Raw genomic sequence first — 15,446 nt, 5'->3', positions numbered from 1 at the left:
TGCCAACACCAAGATGCCAGTATCTTTGCAATCAAAGAAGCCACCACTTTGCAGAATGCAAGACACTCAGTCCAAGCTGATTACAACATCAGTTCTCAAATCAAGCTTAACTACATAGGGGAACATCTACACAAGATGGACCCAGCATTCCCATCTTTTGATGAGTATTTCAAAGGGAGAAAAGAAGGAGAAATAAACAAGGCAATGATCCTTGAAAAAGGAGTGGAAGAAACAATGAAAAAGGCTGGATTCTGGACAAAGCTCATGAGAAAAGATAAAGGAAGTACAAGTGGTCAAAAAGAGGTAAGAAGCAAGAAGAAGCGGGACCCCAAGAATAAAAAAGAACCAAGCAACAAATGAGAGGTGGTCTTGTTCCTTAATAATCAAATAATAGTTGGTGAATTGTCTTTATGAGCTTTCTTTCATTTTAAGTCAATTTGTATGTTTGTTTGTTTACTGCTTTGAATAAAGTGAATGCCTAGATGTTTGGATATAACTTCACCTTCTTAAACAAATGCTTGCCATGCTTGTTCTGTTTCCAAAAATAAAAGAAAAGTTTGAGCAAAAGTAACTTGGCTCAATTAGTGACAAATCAAGTAGAATTAAGTGGTGGTATGCATGCTTGATTGTTAGTCAGATCACTGGAAATAGAATGTAGAATTATCATTTTTTGTGTAGAAATTGAAAACTGTCTATGGATCTTGATGAATAAATGTCTTTGGCCATGAAAAAGAAAGAAAAAGAAGAAGAAAAAGCCACTGAAAAAGGGCAACCAAAAAGCAAAAAAAAAATGAGAAAATAAGCTAGGCACCAATGGTTTGAACTTCTGAGACAAATGCCTGTGGTGTTTATGTATTAAGGATATGCTTGGATGAATAGGTTCTGAGGAGTGTTTCAACACTTGGTAACTTGGGTTAACTAACCCGGGATTATCAACCAAAAGTCCATTATCAAGAGCAACCTAAATACAAAACATTTAGTCACACAAAGAGGTGCTGGGCACCAATGTCTCAAGAAGAAATGTGAACTAAAATGCCTGTAGTGGATATGTGTAATGCAATGATAAGAAAAAGAAAATGCCAAAGGCTTGTGCAACACATGACACTGAGCAAACAAGGAGCAAAGAAGCTCTAAGAAAAAGAAAAACAAAGAAAGGAAAATGTGCCGAAGACATAAGAATAACAAGAGGCCATAGCAGTGTTTGATAGATGCAATGAAAAAGTGATAATTCTACCTGATAAGAATGAAAAAGTGATGCTGCAACTTTCTGCATTAAACCCTTCTGATGAACTTCAAATGCTTGCTAGTATAGCCAATGTATTTGCTTTTGTTTCATACTTTCTTCTCAAATAACTCAGGACTTGCTTAGGGACAAGCAAGTATTAAGTTTGGTGTTGTGATGCCAAGGCATCTTAGGCTAGTTTCACTAGCATTTTTCTGTTAGTTTTAGTTGTTTTATGCATTTTCTTGAGCTTAAAGTAACCAAGAATGGTTAAATGAACAACAAAGTAATGAATCATCCAAACAGTGTAATTTTGATGCAAATTCCATGAGTTTTTAGTTATATTACTTGAATGCTATGAATGGAAGAATTCTCATGAAATTTTGCAAGACTTTGATGCAATTGTGTGGATGATTTCAGGGAAGAAGAGGCTAGGCAAGGAAGCAACAAAATCAATAAAGGAAGCTTGAAGATCACATGTGGAGTACAATGTTGAAAGTGGCGTTTAACCTCCAGTTTAACCTTAAACTGGAAGTTAAACGCCAGAATAAGGAAGGCACCAAATGCTGAAAGTGGCGTTTAACCTTCAGTTTAAGGTTAAACTGAAGGTTAAACGCCAGAATCATGAAAGCTGAGAAAAGAGGAAACTGGCGTTTAACCTCCAGTTTAACCTCAAACTGAAGGTTAAACGCCAGAATGAGAATGGCACCAAGGGAGTGATTCCACGTTTAACCTCCAGTTTGACCTCAAACTGGAGGTTAAACGTGTTCGAACCATATTATGCACCAGGAAGCCATTTCCACGTTTAAAGCTCCAGTTTGACCTCAAACTGGAGCTTAAACGTGTTCGACATTCACACTCCTGGGCTACCTTCTTCATTCCCACGTTTAAGCTCCAGTTTGACCCCAAACTGGAGCTTAAACGTGTTCGGCGTTTTTGTGCCTCCAGGGTTGCCTTCTCATTTCCACGTTTAAGCTCCAGTTTGACCTCAAACTGGAGCTTAAACGTGTTCGACCAAGAATTGCCTCCAGGGTTGCAATCTTCATTTCCACGTTTAAGCTTCAGTTTAACCTTAAACTGAAGCTTAAACGTGTTCGATCAATTACCCTCCTGGGTTGCTTTCTTCCAATTCCACGTTTAAGTTTCAGTTTAACCTTAAACTGAAACTTAAACTTCAACTTAAACGCCACTCTTTGAAAGGGTTTCTGGGCCAATTATATTGAGGTTTAAGTTAGCATTTGAGCACAAATATTAACTTAAACCTATTATGGTATGAAACCCAATTGAATATCATGGTTTATGGGATTGGGCCTGAAGAATTGATGAGTCTGGAACTTCAATTTGTTGAGTCTTGTGTCATTACTTGTTTATCACTAAGTTTGCTCAATAATGTTACAGAATTGGATCACAGCCTCATCAGGATTATGGACCATAAACCCAAAGCAAAAGGAAATCAAGGAAAGGCCTCAAAGCCCAAGAAACACAACAGAAGCTCAATTTAGAAAGTGTATAAATAGGATAGAATTGAAGTTAGTTAGCACTTTTGACACTTTAGAACTTTTCATATTTTGTAATTGAATTCAGAGCTATGAATCACTAAACCCCTTTCATTGGGTTAGGGAGCTCTATTGTAATTCAATGAATCAATAATAGTTTTATCTTCTTCTTCAATCTTTTCTCTTGAATTTTGTTAGAAAGCTTCTCGATCTAATTCCATTGGGTAGTTGTCTTGGGAAAGAAATTACCCATAATTGGAATCCTTCGGAACCTTGGGAAAGGAATGGAGGATTCATGCTAGAGAAGCTTTCTCACAGTGAATTGGATTGGGGTTTGGATGGATATTGTGACATGTAATCCTACCAAATTGTGGTCCATGAAACTGTGTGGTATAATCAGTGATCGATCATCATCTCTTCTTATGAACATTTAAACCAAGGGATTGGGAATTTGTTTGTTTTTAGAGAGAATTGGTGAGCCAAGGAATTGGGATCCAATCATATAAGATTGCCAAGCAAGATTCAATGAATGCATTGGTTGAGGAAGAGATGAAAATATTTTGATTCGGAGATCTCAATATCTCCTAATACCCAATGAACTCCCCATTTCTGATCTATCCCTTTCTCTTTACATTCTGCAATTTAATTTCATGCAATCACCCCCATCCCTTTTAATTTCAGCAATTTAATTTCTAGCTCTTTAATTCATGCAATTTAATATTCCGCAATTCTCATCTTGATTCCGCTCAACTAGAACAAACTTCTAATCCGAATTGCTCATTCAACCAATCCTTGTGGGATTCGACCTCACTCTATTGTGAGTTTTTACTTGACGATAACCGGTGCACTTGCCGGAAGGAATTTTGCCGATTGTGCAATTTCCTAAATCGTAGCTATCAAGTTATGGCTAGATCAGTTGTCCATGCGAACGCGTCACTGCCAGTTGCTCCAAAACTCAAATTTGTGCTTTCCTTCCAATTTTGTATGTTTCCTTTCCATCCTTTAAATCATTCTTGCCCTATAAAACCTGAAAGTACTCAACACACAAATAACGGCATCGAATGGTAATAAAGGATAATTAAAATAATTACTTTTAAAGCATAGAAAACATGTGTTTCATATATATCACATAATAGGGAAGGGAAAGCAAAACTTATGCAATTTCTATGAATAAGCATGTGAAGGGTTGAATAAATCACTTAGATTGAGCATAATATATATCATAAAATATGGGTTTATCAACTATCAATAGGTCAACCACATCTTCTTCTCCTTCAACCCCCGTGGTGCACAAAAATAAAACTCGCACAACTGAAACGGCAAGTGCACTGGGTCGTCAAAATAATACCTCAGGTGAATGAGGATCGATCCCACGAGGATTGTCAGATTAAGCAAGCTGTGGTTATCCTGCAAATCTTAGTCAGGCGAATAGAAAGTTGATTGTTGTTGTTGTAGGCGCATAAACAAAACAATAACGAAAGTAATTAAGAATTGACATAGACACAATAGTGAGAAATCAGTTAAGGCCTCGGAGATGCTTGTTCTTCTGAAATAATACTTCTTACTAACTATTTCAACAATGAGTGATTCATTCAATGGAAAGGCTGTAAGTGATTGAGCCACGGGTAGTGGTCATTAATCTCCTCTGATCTAAACCAAACACCAGCCGTGATAGTTCAATCTGGAAGACGGTGAAATTCACGCAATTCAATCTCTGGTGACCCTACTAAAAAAGCCACAGACAAGGTCGGATCTTCCGGATCGGAGAATAATGCTCAGTGTTCTAGCCTTGATGCCACAGAGACCTCAATTGCCCATGACTAACGAGATTTTATGTCACGTATCCTAATTACCCCAGGTAACTTTTTGGAACTCGTGATGTACTCTCAAGCTATAGCTCAATACTATTCGGGTCAGGACTCGTAAGGAACTCATGTAGAATAAGGGGTCATACTCTCGTTCCACCCTAGATCCATAAAGATGAAGAATGACAATACATTATAGAATGAAATCAAACATGTATTAAAGTAGAAAAATAATTATATTAATCCATAGTAATGAGCAGAGCTCCTCTCCTTAACCTAGGAGGTTTAGCTGTTCATAGTTTACAAAGGAAATAGAAAATAAGTTGGAAGAAGATGATAGATGATCCAAGATTCTTAACAAGTGTGATCTTCCTCCTATTTATACTAATAACTACACCTAAAATGATATTAATAATAATTAAAAAATTATAAAAATGAAATAAACTAAGTTAAAGGTGCGAAAATCCACTTTTGGGCCCACTTAGTGAGTGTTTAGGTTAAGTTTCGCGTCCAACTTGAGTGAGTCGGGGTTGAACGCCCACTAGGGGGGTAAATGCACTGTCTTGTGCTCCCTTGGTGGCATTGATAAACCCCATTTTTAGGGTTTATCTTGTATTGAATTTAGAGGGTTTTGTCAACTTGTCTCCCATTTATTCACTAAAATAGCATGATTTTGTAAATTCTCCTTTAATTGTGCTTAAGAGTGAAAACATGCTTTTTGGGTCTTAAAATAGCTAAACTTAATTCACCTTGATTCCATTAGATGCCTTGATATGTTTTTTAAGTGATTTTAGGTTTAGGAGACAAAGATTGGATTGAGGAAATGAAGAAAAAGCATGTAGAAATGGAGAACTCATGAAGATATAAAGGAATCACAAAGCTGTCAATCATGACCTCTTCGCACTTAATTTGATCATAACTTGAGCTACATAAATCCAAATAAGGTGGTTCTAGTTGCATTGAAAAGCTAACATCTGAGGCTTCAAGATGATATAAAATTTGTGATAGTTGTCTGGCGGTTAAAGATGCACACATGTGATGTACGCGTTCGCGTCGATGCTCGCACGTGACTCACTAAAGGCAACTCGTGGCCAATGATTTCTGAAGCATTTTGGGCCCAATCCAACTCATTTCTGATGCTATTTAACCCAAGGATTGAAGAGGGATAAGACAATTAGTCATAGTTTAGTTTTAGTTTTGTTATAGAGTTAGTTTCTAGAGAGAGAAGCTCTCTCTTCTCTCTAGAATTAGGATTAGGTTTAGATCTAAATTAAGATTTCTTAGATCTAGGTTTAATTCATGCTTTGATTCACTTTTCCTTTATCATTCTTATTCTTTTACTCTCCCTCTCTCTAGATTAGTGATTTACTTCTTGTAATTCTTTACTTTGTTATTGATACACTCTTTTGTAGATCGCCTTTTCCTTTCAATGCAATTTATGACTTCCTTGCCTTTTTATGTTTGCTTTAGTTTTCTATTGTTGCTCTCTTGCCTTGATTAGTTGTAGTTTCTTTAATTCTTACAATTTGTGATGTTTACTTTTATTGCCTTATATGTGTTTGTTGAAATGCTTCTTTTAGTTATGAGGTAGATTTTGTTCCTCTTGGCTTTGGTTGTGTAATTGGTGACTCTTGACTTATCAACCTCATTTGTTGATTGATAATTAGAAGTTGCTAACTGATTTTAATGTCACTAAGGCTAGTCTCTCCTTAGGATTAGGCTAGGACTTATGGAATCAAGTTAATCCATCCACTTGGCTTTCCTTCATAGTAGAGGTTAACTAAGTGGGAGCAATGAACAATTCTCATCACAATTGATAAAGATAACTAGGATAGGACTCCTAGTTCCCATACCTTGTCAAGAGCCTTTCATAGTTATTAGTTTATTTCTTTTGCAATTTGCTTTTCTTGTTTCTTATCTCAAAAACCCCAAACATACTTCATAACCAATAGCAAGAACACTTTATTGCAATTCCTAGAGAGAATGAACCGAGGTTTGAATACTTCGGTTATTTTTGTATGGGTTTGTTACTTGTGACAACAAAATGTTTATATGAAAGGATTATTGTTGGTTTAGAAACTATACTTGCAACGAGATTTCATTTGTGAAATTCTATACCATCAATTTTTTCTTCATCAGGCATTAAACGCCAGTTTGGGGCGTTCAATGCTGGCCTGGATCCTTCTTGGGCGTTGAATGCCAGAAAGGGGGTAACTTGGGTGTTCAATGTCCGTTTTGGGCAGTCTATTCCAGAGAAACGTATAGACCATTATATATTGCTGGAAAGCCCTGGAAGTTAGCTTTCTAACACCGTTAAGAGCACGTCCATTGGAACTATGTAGCTCCAGAAATGCTCATTTGAATGCATGGAGGTTAGGATTTGATAGCATCTGCTATCTTTTCTTTGCGTCTGAATCAGACATCGTCAGAACTTACCAGATTCAGCCAAAAATCACCTAAAATCATAAGAAAAACACAAAAACTCAAAGTAGCATCCAAAATGTGAATTTTTCACTAAAACATACTAAAACATAATAAAACTTAACAAAATATAACTAAAAAGACTAAGAAAATAGTATCAGAAAGGGTATAAAATATCTACTTATCAGAATACCAAACTTAAACTATTGCTTGTCCTTAAGCAACAAAAAAAAAAACAAACAAGTAGGACTAAAAAGAAGAGAAAGATACAATATGTCTCAGAGTTGTTAATGAAGCTCAGCTCCAAATAATTGAATGGGGCTATTAGCTCTTTACTTCTAAATAGTTTTGTCATCTCACTTTTCTTTGAAGCTCAGAAGTATTGGCATCCCCTGGAACTAGAATCCAGATGATACTATTGATTTTTTTCTTTATGCTCTTCTTGATTCTTGAACACAGCTTCTTTTGGTGCTTTGCACCTTCTTGAGCCTAGTCGTGACTCTAAGCGTTTTGTTTTTCCATATTACCACCGAATACATAAACGCCACAGGAACTTAATTGGGGAAACCCTTTGGATTTTGAATGTAGCTTTTCTTAAAATCCCAGACAGTGGTGCCCAGAGTTCTTAAGCATACTCTTTAGTTTTGGATCACAACTTTAGCTGCTCAGTCTCAAGCTCTTTACTTGACACCTTCACACCATAAGCATATAGCAGCTTAGTTGAGCTTTTTAGGCCAATTTCTAATCCTCTTAACCATTGATACTCAAAGCCTTGGATCCTTTTTCCTTACGTTAAACGAATCACTTTTTTTTTGCTATTTCTTTTGCTTCAAGAATAAATAATTTGGATTTTTCTGAGAACCAATAGTACTTTTCTAAATTCACTTGTTCTTTCAAAAGCCAACACCCTCAACTTCAAGACAATTATACTAGTTAATTCATACATTCAGAAAATAAATGCAAGGCTACCACTCTTTGAATTAGAGGGAAGGAATCATAATTAACTCAAGAATTCTTATATTTTACTGCTTCTAAGAAAAACAAATTTATTCAAGCTCAATGGAGTAATAAGTGGAATATCCTATACTTAATTGACAGAATTAAAATTAATTACTAGAAAATTAGAAAATACTACAAGTGATCATGTAATTTTAGATTTGAAAAAACAAAAATTAAAATACTGAAATAGGAAATGGATAGGGGGTGAAACTCAACCACTTTAATCGTGGTGGTCACTACTCTCTCCAGAAGATACTTTTTGGCGCTTCAGCTCTTCTAATGCTCGCCCCTGCTTCTTATGTTCTTCAGCTATCGTTTAAAGCATGCAAGATTGGTTCTTTTGCTCATCTCTCAATTGGTTCACAGTGGATTGCAACTATTCAACGGATGCTGCTAGTTGAGTCCAGTATTCAATTGGAGGGATACTCTCTTCTTGAGTCTTCCTCTTAGGAGGGTTAACTGATTGCTTAATCTTATCTGGTGCTGGCCCCCTGGTGCTCTCCATACTCTCTTTGGTGATTGGGTTGTCTACTGGGATGCATGTGTCTCTATCAATCAAGACTCCTGCCTCACCACACAAGCCAGAAATGAGGTGTAGGAAAGCCAGCTTGGCTTGAGTTGAGGTCTTGTTTGCAAATTTATACATCTCACAGGGAATTAGTTAGTGAACTTCCACCTCATTGTCCATCATGATGCAATGGATTATCACAGCTCACCTTATAGTAACATCAGTATGGTTGCTAGTGGAAAGTATGGAATGCCCAATGAAGTCCATCGATCCTCTAGCAACTGGCTTGAGATCCATTCTCCTGAGTTAGTTTGGTTTACCTTTCCTGTCATTGATCCACTGAGTTCCGGATAGACATATGTCCTTAAGGACTTGATCTAGCCTCGGATTAGCTTGTACCCTCCTATTAAAAGAGTCAGGATCATCCTTTTGTGGGGACAATTTGAAATTCTCCCTTACCTTATCCAGATTGAAATGTAGAGTCTTTCCTCAGACCATGGTGCGTCATGTATGGATTCCTTGTCCCTCTTTCTTTTGTTTATCTGTCATCCACAGATTTGCATAAAACTCACGGACTCTTACTATTCCAACATTCGTTGCAAGGTTTGCCAGAATTTTCCAACCCCTCATTTTAATCTGCTCTTGGATTTTTGGGTATTCATCTTCTTTTAATTTGAACTTAACTTCCAGAATCACTGTCTTTTTGCACATTACATTATAGTAGTGTTCCTCATGAAGCGTGGAGTAGAATCTGTAAGGTTTATAGGCAGGTGCTAGTGGAACACTTTCTTTCTTGTTTCTTGAGGTAGATCTTCTACTCTTTGGAGTCGTGGAATGTGAATAAGTGATAGAGTGGAGCGCTTCCCACACTAGACTTAGAAATTTTGCTCGTTTTGAGAAAAAAAAAGGAAGAGGTAAGCATATGATAGAAGGAAAGGGGCATGTGAAGGAGAGAGATGGTCGAATATTTGAGTAGAGGGAGGGAGGGTGTGGTTTTTGAACTTTAAATTGAAAGGAGATAGGAGAAGATAGCCAAATTTAAATGAAAAAGATATCATTAAAGATAAGGAAGATATGATTGAAACTATTTTACATTATCAAAGATTTGAAAAAGATCATGTGGAAAGAGAGGATATTCATGAAAAGGTTTGAAAGAGAATATATGGATTTAAAAGATTAGAAAAAGATTTGAAATGATAAGAATTTAATTTGAAAAGATAAGATTGGAAAATAAGTTATTGAAAAGATATGAAATAATTAGGTTTAGTTTTGTGGCATACAAATTAAAATAAAAGAAAGTATGATGTGGGGATATGATTGGTAAAATAGATAAGGTTTTGAAAAGATATGGTTTAAAAAAGTCAACACTTCCTTCCTCCCTTGCACGTTCGAACTTTTGGCCCTCCCCTTCCTGGGCGTCGGCGTTGAACACCAGGGGTTCTCAATTTTTTTTTTGAATGGATGGGCGTCCAACACCAAGAATGGGTGTTCAACGCCCAATAGGGGCCAAAATGATGGCTCCAGCTGCTCCATAGGGGGCGTTGAATGCCCCTTAATTGGGTGTTGAACACCTAGAGTGCTCCTTCTCTGGCATTTAACGCCGGTCTTACTCTTCTGATTGGGCGTTGAATGCCCCACTTCCTCCTTGTCTGGCATTCAATGCTAGCAAGGGGCTCTCCCCAGAGTGTTCTGTTTTCAATTTTGAGTGTCTCTGTCTCTATTCTAAGTGCTGCGCATGATTACCAATGTTAAAAAGCAAAGGAAAACTATGAAAGTTAATGGGAATTGAACTGAAAATGAATTTAAACGAGGATAAACAAAAGAAAGAAAACAATAGTACTCTACTTATGGTTAGGTTACCTCCCAACAAGTGCTTCTTTACCATCATTAGCTTGACCTTACTACTGTCATGTTAGCAGTAGTGTAGAGCTTTTGCTTCAGATTATCCCCTAGATAATGCTTGACTCTCTGTCCATTCACTGTAAATCTATTATTAGAGTGTCTATCCCGGAGCTCTATATGACCATAAGGTAATACATTAGTGACCACAAAAGGTCCATCATTCATGACTTTAGATTCCTAAAAAAGAGCTTGAGTTTGGAATTGAAGAGTAAAACCTTCTAGCTAGGCTCGAAGACTCTGGAAAAGATCTTTTTATTGTGTCATTTCTTGGCCCTTTCCTTGTAAATTCTAACATTGTTAAATGCAGCTTGTCGGAATTCATCCAACTTATTTAGCTAGAGCAATCTTTTTTCTCTGGTAGCCTTGGCATAAAATTGAAGAATCTGGTTGCCCAATAGTCTCTGTTTTCCAGTTCCACTGGTAAATGACATGCCTTACCATAGACCAGCTGGTAGGGCGACATTCCAATAGGGGTCTTGAAAGCTGTTCTATATGCCCAAAGGTCATCGTCAAGCTTTCTTGCCCAGTCCTTCCTGGAGACGCTTACTGTTCTCTCCAGGATTCTTTTGAGCTCTCTGTTGGAGACTTCAGCTTGCCTATTTGTCTATGGATGGTAGGGAGTCACCACTTTATGGTGAACACCGTAAATGTAGGATGGAGTCGAGTTGTTTGTTACAGAAGTGACAGCCTCCATCATTAATCAGTATCCTTGGGATGCCGAATCCGCTGAAAATGTATTTTTGGAGGAATTTCATCACTACTCGAGTGTCATTAGTGGGTGATGCGATTGCCTCAACCCACTTACACACATAGTCTACTGCCACAAGGATGTACATGTTCGAGTATGAAGGCGGAAAAGGGCCCATGAAGTCTATGCCCCCATACATCAAACACCTCAATTTCCAAGATCCCTTGTTGAGGCATCTCGTGATTGTTGGGGAGATTTCCAGCCCGTTGACAACTGTCACAATTGTGGACAAACTCCCAGGAGTACTCGAAGAGCGTTGGCCAGTAGAAGCCGCTCTAAAGGACCTTGGTGGCTGTTCGCTCACCTTCAAAATGGCCTCCATAATCTGAGCCATGGTAATGCCATAGGATTCTCTGCGTTTCTTCCTCAAACATGCAATGGTGGATTATACTATCCGAGCACATTTTGAAAAGATATTGTTCGTCCAACAAGTAGTACTTAGCATCATGGATAAGTTTTCGAACTTGCTGTTTACTATATTCCTTAGGAATGAACCTTATTGCCTTGTAATTTGCAATGTTGGCAAACGAAGGTGCTTTGCGTATTGTAAAGAGTTGTTTATCATTTAAGGTCTTGGATATCTCAGTAATGGGAGGGGGGCGTCCCTACTGCAGGTTCAATCCAGGACAAGTGGTCAGCTACCTAGTTTTTTGATCCTTTTCTTTCCCTGATCTCTATGTCAAATTCTTGCAGGAGCAATACCCATCTTATCAATCTTGGTTTAGAGTCGTGGGGAGAAGGTACTTGAGAGTAGCATGGTCAGTATAGATAATGACCTTAGAGCCTATTAAATAAGATCTGAACTTGTCAATGGCATAGACCACTGCAAGTAGCTCATCCTCTGTGGAGGTATAGTTTTTTGTGCGTTATTTAAAACACGACTGTCATAATAAATGACGTGTAGGAGCTTATCAAGTCATTGTCTTAGGACTGCGCCAATGGCATAATCATTGGCATCACACATCAGTTTGAATGCCAAGTCCTAGTTGGGTGTAGAGATAAGCTTTGCCTTCAGAGTTTCAAAAGCATACAGGCAATCCTTGTCAAAATCAAAAGGAGTGTCAGTGGCCAAGAGATTGCACAGGGGTTTTACAATTTTTGAGAAATCTTTATAAACCTCTTGTAGAAACCTGCATGTCCCAATAAACTTTTGATTGCTTTAACATTAATAGGTGGTGATAACCGTTCAATTACTTCCACCTTAGCCTGATCGACCTCTATTCCCTTGTTCGAAATTCGATGTCCAAGAACAATTCCTTTAGTCACCATGAAGTGGCATTTTTTCCAATTTAAAACTAGGTTAGTTTCTTGGCATTCTTTCAGAACTAGGGCTAGATGGTTAAGGCAGGAATTAAAGGAATCACCAAAGATAGAGAAATCAACCATGAATACTTCAAGGAATTTCTCAACCATGTCTAAGAAAAAGGAGAGCATGCATCTCTGAAAGCTTACAGGTGCATTACAGAGGCCGAATGGCATTCTTCTGTAAGTAAACACTCCATAGGAGCATGTGAATACTGTCTTTTCTTGATCTTGAGGATCTACTGCTATTTGATTGTAACTTGAATAGCCATCCAGGAAGCAATAGTATGCATGCCTAGCCAGTCTCTCCAGCATCTGGTCTATGAATGATAAAGGAAAATGATCCTTTATTATGGCGTTAATGAGTCTTTTATAATCAATGCACATACGCTAACCTGTCGCTGTCCTTGTAGGGATCAGTTCATTCCTTTCATTGTGGACTACCGTTATCCCTCCCTTCTTGTGTGATGACTTGCATCATTACCCTTTTTTCTTGCCTAAAAAGGACCATAAAAGAGCATAATCTCATTTGATCATTTCAATTCATAAACTAATTGATGAATATTATGGTACATTGCTTTGAAATGGGTTTGTACTGAATTTCAGGTGAAAAGAGCAACAAAAAGGAAAGAAAACAACAAAACGAAGTTGGGCATGTAAAACTGGCATGCCACTTGGAACGAACGCCATGAAAATGTATGGGCGTGGCACGCCAGGAGCTAGGCGTGGCACACCAGTATAGTTTTCTAGAGAGCAACGCTGAAGGCCACAAAAAGGGCGTGGCACGCCAAGTCCATCACCTATTATAAGCGTGCCACTTAAATCATTAGGCGTGGCACGCCAACTCATCAACCAGAAAGGGAAATCACTTGGGCATGGAGGGCCAGTTCTATTTTCCAGAGAAGAGAGTGAAGCACATACAAGGGGCGTGGCATACCGGACCCTAGGCGTGCCACGCCAGTTTAACTTTCTAGAGAGAAGAAGAAGAAGAAAAAGGCCTGAGCGTGCCACTTGGGCTCGAAGGCGTGGAACGCCAGGAAGTTTAGCACATGTGGCGTGCCACTTGAAGAGCTGGGCGTGGCGCGCCAAGCCAAATTGGAGGCTGAGCGTGGCATGCCACTTAAACGACTGTCACACGCTAAGCTAGAAGGTCACGTTTATTGAGTTTTCTTTTCCCTCCAATTGTAATTTTCTTTTCTCTTTTGTATTTTCTTTATTCTAGTGCTAGGAATAGTATAAATAACCACTGCAAGTACTAAGAGAGGGGTTGTTGAGTAGGAGTTTTGTTGAAGCATAGTTAGATTTACTTTTCACATCATATCTTCCACCTCTTGTACTTTTTTTTAAGCTATGAGTAGCTAACTTCCCTCTCATTTAGAGAGGGAGCTCTATTGTACTAGATGGATTAATGATAGTGAATTTTCTTATTCTCTTCATCTTCTCTTTGATTTGCTAGAAGGAATTTCGTTTTAATGTTAGTGTTCAATCATCTTGGGAAAGAGGTTGAATGAAAAATGGGTTTCATGGGAACCTTGTAAAAGGAAACATGAAATCATGCTTGAAATCCCTTCTCACACTTGAGTAGAATCTAGGTTTTGGTGATTGGATATGGTGACATATAATCCACCCATTACTTGGACCTATGATGATGTGTGGTATAAGCAGGGACCAAGCATATCTCTCTTTATGAGCAATTAGACCAAGGAATTGGCTGATTATCAAGATTTAAGAGATTGAGTCACCACGGGATTGGGGCTCAATCAATCATGATTGCCAAGAGGTCAATAAGTTGCATGATTGAAGAAGAGATGAGCTGGATTTAATCCAAAGAGAACAACATCTCCTGATCTCAATAAATTTCCCCTATTCTTATCTTCCACATTCTTTATAGCTTTTTTTACATTCAGTTAATCCACATTCCCATTTATAATTAAGTCATTTATGTTTCTACACTTTACGTTCTTGCCATTTTCTTTTCTGCACTTTACTGCTTCTCTTTACTTTTGAGTCATTTACATTCATGCTTATTTACAATTCTGCAATCACACTGTATATTGCTCAGCTTGACTAATTTACCCATTAATTAAAATTGCTCAAATCTACCAATCTCTGTGGATACGATCCCACTCCACTGTGGGTTATTACTTGACGACAATTTTGGTGCACTTGCCAAAAGAACGGATTCATGAATTTTATGGAGAGTGAATTCTATCCATCAAGTTTTATGGCACCATTGTCGGGGATTGGTTTGAATTTGACAATGACTAAATTGATGGGAAGCTAGATTAAGCATTTTAGTTACCTTCTTATTTCTTTCTTAGTTCTTTAACTTTTTCCTTTGCTATTTTGTTTATTTTTACTTTGGTCATTTTAGTTATTCATTGTTCATATTTCCATTTTTTTACTGCTCCATTAACTGTTTGATTAATTGTATCAACCAAACTAACCACTAATCTCAACAAGTTTTTTTTACTTCACTTGTCCTATGCTTGCTGTTGTTGAATGTATGACAGGTAGAAGGGGAGAAACTTCATCCTCCTTCGATAGTGAACCTGAGAGGACCTTCCTTAGATTAAGGAGGGAAGCAAGAGGCAAAGGCATAGTTGGAGAGGAAGTAGTGGAGGAAGATCTGGGAGCTACTATGGAGGAAGAGGTGCATAACCATGTTGGAAAAGATGCTGGCAATTATGTTGGGCAAGAGAGGAGAGTCTTAGGCTCCTACATCAACCCAAACCCAGGAAACTATGGTAGTAGAATCCTGAAGCCAATAATTCATGCTAACAACTTTGAGTTGAAACCTCAACTCATCACACTTGTCTAGAATAATTGTTCATATGGAGGGGGTGCCCAAGAGGACCCAAACCAACATCTCAATACATTCTTGAGGATTTGTGACACTGTAAAGTCCAATGGCGTAGACCCTAACACCTACAAACTACTTTTGTTCCCTTTTTCTCTTAGAGATAAGACAGCAAAGTGGTTAGAGACTGTGGCCGAGAATGAGTACTTCTATGCTTCAGAAAGAGCTCAAAAGAAAGGAGTG

The sequence above is a fragment of the Arachis hypogaea genome, chromosome 6, assembly GCF_003086295.3.
Source record: "Arachis hypogaea cultivar Tifrunner chromosome 6, arahy.Tifrunner.gnm2.J5K5, whole genome shotgun sequence".
Taxonomy (NCBI): domain Eukaryota; kingdom Viridiplantae; phylum Streptophyta; class Magnoliopsida; order Fabales; family Fabaceae; genus Arachis; species Arachis hypogaea.
This window is presented reverse-complemented; position numbering follows the sequence as displayed.